Source organism: Aythya fuligula, chromosome 14 (assembly GCF_009819795.1).
Source record: "Aythya fuligula isolate bAytFul2 chromosome 14, bAytFul2.pri, whole genome shotgun sequence".
In the NCBI taxonomy this organism is placed as follows: domain Eukaryota; kingdom Metazoa; phylum Chordata; class Aves; order Anseriformes; family Anatidae; genus Aythya; species Aythya fuligula.
In genome coordinates this window covers 1-5,396 of record NC_045572.1, presented here as the reverse complement: position 1 = coordinate 5,396, position 5,396 = coordinate 1, and the positions used below count along the sequence as shown (strand labels likewise).

The 5,396-nt window shown below is 49.5% G+C and overlaps 1 long non-coding RNA gene across 1 annotated transcript; it reads right to left on the bottom strand.

Moving 5' to 3' along the window:
- Nucleotides 1–2,094: 2,094 nt before the first annotated feature.
- LOC116494662 lies at nucleotides 2,095–3,175 on the bottom strand. The gene is made up of 5 exons (XR_004253892.1): nucleotides 3,022–3,175; nucleotides 2,878–2,943; nucleotides 2,745–2,791; nucleotides 2,518–2,654; nucleotides 2,095–2,397 (listed from the first exon to the last, which is right to left on the bottom strand). It is a non-coding gene; the product is annotated as an uncharacterized LOC116494662 (long non-coding RNA).
- Between the last annotated feature and the right edge of the window lie 2,221 nt (nucleotides 3,176–5,396).

The following is a 5,396-nucleotide window of genomic DNA, read 5'->3' as shown; positions in this document are numbered from 1 at the left end:
CCCCCAGGCACAGGCCCCCCCCCCCCCCCAAACACAGGCCACAAAGGTGTATAAACAGCCCAGACCCCCCTCCAAGACCATGGCCCCTATAGTGTACAAGCAGCTCCCAACCACCCACAGATGCAGGCCCCAACCCTTCTCAAAAGGGAGGCACCTAGAATGCATGAGCAGCTCTCAACCCCCCTAAACATAGGTCCAAAAGTGCACAAGCAGCTCCCAATCCCCCTCAAATACAGACCCCAAAAGTGTACAAGTAGCTCCCCCCCCAGAGACAGGACCCAAAGGTGTGTTATAAATTAGATCACACAATTTACTGGTCTATTGAAATTATTTTATTAATCAAGTAAGCAGACACAAGCAAAACAGCGCTGGGCGGCTGGGGAGTCTCCGCTCCGCAACAGCACGCAACTTCCCTTTCCAGTGTTGCTGTTTTATAGCAGTTGAATTCCGGCTTATCAGGACTTGTTGAACTGGCTGAGGCTGCGCAGTCTATTGTTGAGAGGGGGGGTCGTTATTCCTCTGCTTCGTGTTCAGGTGGGGGTAGTGAAGCAACAAAAAGGATGTCTTGTGGTAAGGAATTTCACAGATTATGGTTTAACTCAAGGATATTCACCCAACACCCCCTCCTGCTTCCTCCCTTATCAAGGCCATTAAATTTTACAACCTTCTCTCCCCAACAGATTCTCCAAATTCCTCAAAGACAATGAACAAACCCCCACTAATTTATCACAAGGTGTACAACCAGTTCCCAACACCCCTGAGACACAGGCCCCAACCCCCCCCCCCCAGACACAGGGACCCAAATTCTACAAGCAGCTCCCAACCCCTGCAAGGCAGGCCCCCTACCCTATACAAGCAGCTCCCAACCCTCCCCCCCCCCCCCGATTGACCCCAAGCCCCCCACAAACACAGGCCCCTACAGTGTACAGGCAGCTCCCAGCCACCCCCAGATGCTGGCCCCAAAGTTGTACAAACAGCTCCCAGCCACCCTGCAGAAACAGATTCCTACATTGTACAAGCAGTTCCCAGCCCGCTAGACGCAGGCCCTGACCCCCCACAGATGCAGGCCCCAAAGGTGTACAAGCAGCTCCCACCCCTCTCCCAGACGCAGGCCCCAAGCCCCCCCCCCCCAAACACAGGCCCCTACAACCAGCACCCAACCCCCTACCCCCGATGCCAGGCCCAAAGGTGTAGAAGCAGCTCCAAACCTCCTCCCCCAACCCAGGCTCCAACAGTGTACATGCAGCTCCCAACCAACCCTCCCCTCCCCCCCCCCCCCCGCCCCCCTCCCCCCCCCCCCCGACACAGGCTCCAAAGGAATACAAAGAGCTCCCACCCCTCCCCCAGATGCAGGTCTCAACCCCCCCCCCCCCCAGAAGCAGGCCCCAAAGGTGTAGAGTCAGCTCCCAACCCCCTCAATGCTGGCCCCTGTTATAAGTTGCCCCCTTAATTAATTTTCAGAGAGCATTGCATTAATAATAGAAAGGAATTTATTGAGTAAGCAACAGCAAGCAAAACAGCGCTGGGCGGCCGGGGAGTCTCGGCTCCACCAACGGCGCGCACCTCACCCCCGCCAGGGTCCCTTTTTATATCTTGGTAATTCCGGGATTACGCAGCACATCCTGGTATATTCTGCGACTGCGCGCACTGTTGCTAGGGGGTCGTCTCTGTCCCTCTGGTGGTCGTGAAGATGAAGGCCATAGTCTTCCTCAGCGTTGTGGTTCAACTTCTTTTTTTATTTGGTCATGTTGGCCCAGCGTGAGACAGGAATGCAGGATGTTGATACACTAGTTTAGCAACTTATCAGGAGATGGTTACATGAGCTTTGCAGCAGTGTCTTTGAACAAAAGAGGCAACTGAGATGCAGAAGAAGAGAAGGGGAGGGGGTTCTCTTTTTTGTTACATTAAGCAAAAGAATTTTCATAGTGTCTAGCCAAGTATTATACATCTCCTTACTTCAGCAGGAAGCTTTTGCAACTCCTGCTCCTCAAACGGAACTCCTTGTTTTATAATACAAAAGGCAATGAACAAACATTTATTGTGTATTACAGCCCCAAGGGTCTACAAGCAGCTCCCCCCTTGCCCCCAGATACCGGCCCCCAGACACAGACCCCAAAAGCCTAATCACAGGCCCTGAACTCTAGAGGCAGGCTCCAAAACCCAGGACAAAGCCCCAGTGGTTCGAGACAGGGCCCAAATCCCAGACACAGGCCCCAAACGCTAAACATATGCCAAAAAAAGTATTAGTGCTGGTGCCAAATGTTACAGACAGGCCCAAAAGCCCGAGATGCTCAAGGCTGAGACGTAACTTGGCTTTCTGAATTACTGGAAAGCAGCTTTCATTCTCAGATAATTGTGTGCAGGCTAGATAGGATGGGGCTTCAGGCACCTCTTCACCTGCCATCAGGCACCGCTGTGCCAGACAAGCTTTTTCTGCTAGAACACCCTACTCAGATGCACTGTGGCATTCAAGTGAACTGCTTTCATGCAAATATAACGACTGATGTTACAACCCACCTTGCCTGTGGCACCTGATGAACAGAAGAGTAAGCCACCGCAGCGCTTCAAAACCATCCCTGCACGTGCCGCTCCTTGTCGCTCTCTGGCCTTATCTCATATCCTTATCCACTTCTGTGGAGAGCCTGCCACGGCACCTGCAAAGCAAGACGGACACCTTTCATAGTCACCTTGTGCTACTTGGTCGTTCTGCTCCAACCCAGCTCATGACCAGCCCCTCTTCTTACACAGCTCTTCAGAGTGCAGTTTGCTCCTTTGAGCCTGTGCGAGACACCTGTGAAAGAAAAAGAAACGCATAGGCCAATGCAGCATCCAAAGACACAGCACAACTAGGTAAGTTACTCTCATCTGCTCCCTTACCTCTGCCGCTTACCAGCCCCCGAGGCAGATGCTTCAATCTACCCTCTTCAAACAGCTACAACACCTCTAAAAGACAAAGAGGGGATGCTTAGAGGAACAGTGAGACCTACAACACAACAACTGCTACATCTGTTCCTCACTCACCTTGCCAGAGGCAGCTCTGCGTGTGACGTCCCAGGTTGTACACTGCGTTACCTAACCCTTACCGTAACCCTTACCCTAACCCTTCTCACCCTTACCATTACCCAAATCCTTACCTTTACTTTTTCCTTACCCTTACTCTTTCCTTTAACCATAACCTTACCCTTACCCTATACCTTACTCCAACCCTTCCCCTTACCTTCCCCTTCCCCTTACACTTAACCTAACCCTTACCCTTCCACTTCCCCTAAAACATATCCTAACACTTTCCCTTACCCTTATACTTACCCTAACCCTTTCTATTACCCTTACACTTACTCTTGCCCTAATCCTCGCTTTCACCCTTACACTTATCCTAACCCTTACTCTTACTGAAACCCTTACTCTAACCCTTACCATGACCCTTACCCTTACACTTACCATTACACCTGACCCGTACCCTTAAACTTACCCTTACCCTTACCCTTACTCTGACACTTTGCCTGACCGTTACCCTTACCCTTACCCTTAACCTTACCCTTATCCTAACACTTACCCTTACCCTAACCCTTAACCTTTCTGCTACACTTACACTTTTCCTAAATCTAAACCTTACACTTACCCTTACTGCAACCCTCACCCTTATCATTACCAATACCCTTACTCTTACCCTTACCCTAACCCTTATCCTTACACTTACTGTTACCTTTAACATTACCCTTACCCTAGCACTTACCCTTACCCTATCACTTACTCCTATCCTTATCCATACCCTTACCCTTACCCTTACCCTAACCCTTACCCTTAACCTAACCCTAACCCTAAACCGTACCTGAACCCTTACCCTGATCCTTACATTAACCCGAACCCTTACCCTAAAACTTACACTTACTCCTAACCTTAACCTTACCCTTAACCATAACCTAATACTTGCCCTTACGTTTCCCTCACCCTAACCCTAAAATTAACCCTAACCATTACCCTAACACTTACCCTTACCCTAACCCTTACTCTAACCCTTACAATGACCCGTACCCTTACGCATACCCTTACCCTTACATTTACCCTAACCCTTACCATTACCCTTACCATAACCCATACCCTAACACATATTTCTACATGTACCCTTACCCTTACCCTTACCCTTAACCTAACCCTTAACGTAACCCTAAACCTTACCCTTATCCTAACACTTACCCTTACCGTAAACCTCGACCTTTCTGCTACACTTACCCTTAGCCTAAATCTAAACCTTACACTTACCCTTAGCCTAACCCTCACCCTTACTATTACCCATACCCTTATTCTTACCCTTGCCCTAACCCTTACCTTTACACTTACGTTTACCATTAACCTTACCCTTACCCTAACCCTTATCCTGAACCTAACCCTTCCCCTAAACCTTACCCCAACCCTTACCCTGACCCTTACATTAACCCTAACACTTACCCTAAAACTTACACTTCCTCTTTACCTTACCCCTAACCTTAACCTAATACTTTCGCTTACGTTTCCCTTACCCTAACCCTAAAATTAACCCTAACCATAAACCTTACCCTTAACCTTACCCTTACCATAAGCCATACAACAACACTTACATGTTCACTTACGCTTACACTTACCCTAGCAATTACTCATACAATTGCCCTTACCCTTACCCTTAACCTAACCCTAACCTTACTGTTATCCTAACACTTACCCTTATCGTAAACATTACCCTTTCTGCTATGGTTAGCATGGCAACACAACCCCATGGTTGCCATGGCAACAAAACCCCATGGTTGCCATGGTAACACAACCCCATGGTTACCATGCCAACACAACACCATGGTTACCATGGCAATATAACCCCATGGTTGCCATGGCAACAGCACTTGATGGTTGCCATGGCAACCCAACCCCATGGCTGCCATGGCAACACAACCTTATGGTTACCATGGCAACACAACCCCATGGTTACCATGGCAACCCAACGCCATTGTTACCATGGCAACTTAAACCATGGTTGCCATGGCAACACCACCCGATGGTTAGCATGGCAACCCTACCCAATGATTGCGAAAGCAAGACAACCAAATGGTTACCATGGCAACCGAACCCCATGGATACCATGGCATCCCAAACTCATGGTTACCACGGCAAGACAACCCCATGGTTGGCATGTCAATAAAACCCCATGGTTGCCATGGAAACCCAACCCCATGTTTACCATGGCAACACAACCCCATGGTTACCATGGAAACACAACGCCATGGTTGCCATGGCAACACACCCCAGTGGTCACCAGGGCAACACAACCCCATGGTTGCCATGGCAACACAACCCCATGGTTACTATGGAAACACAACGCCATGGTTGGCATGGCAACACACCCCCGTGGTTACCATGGGAACACAACC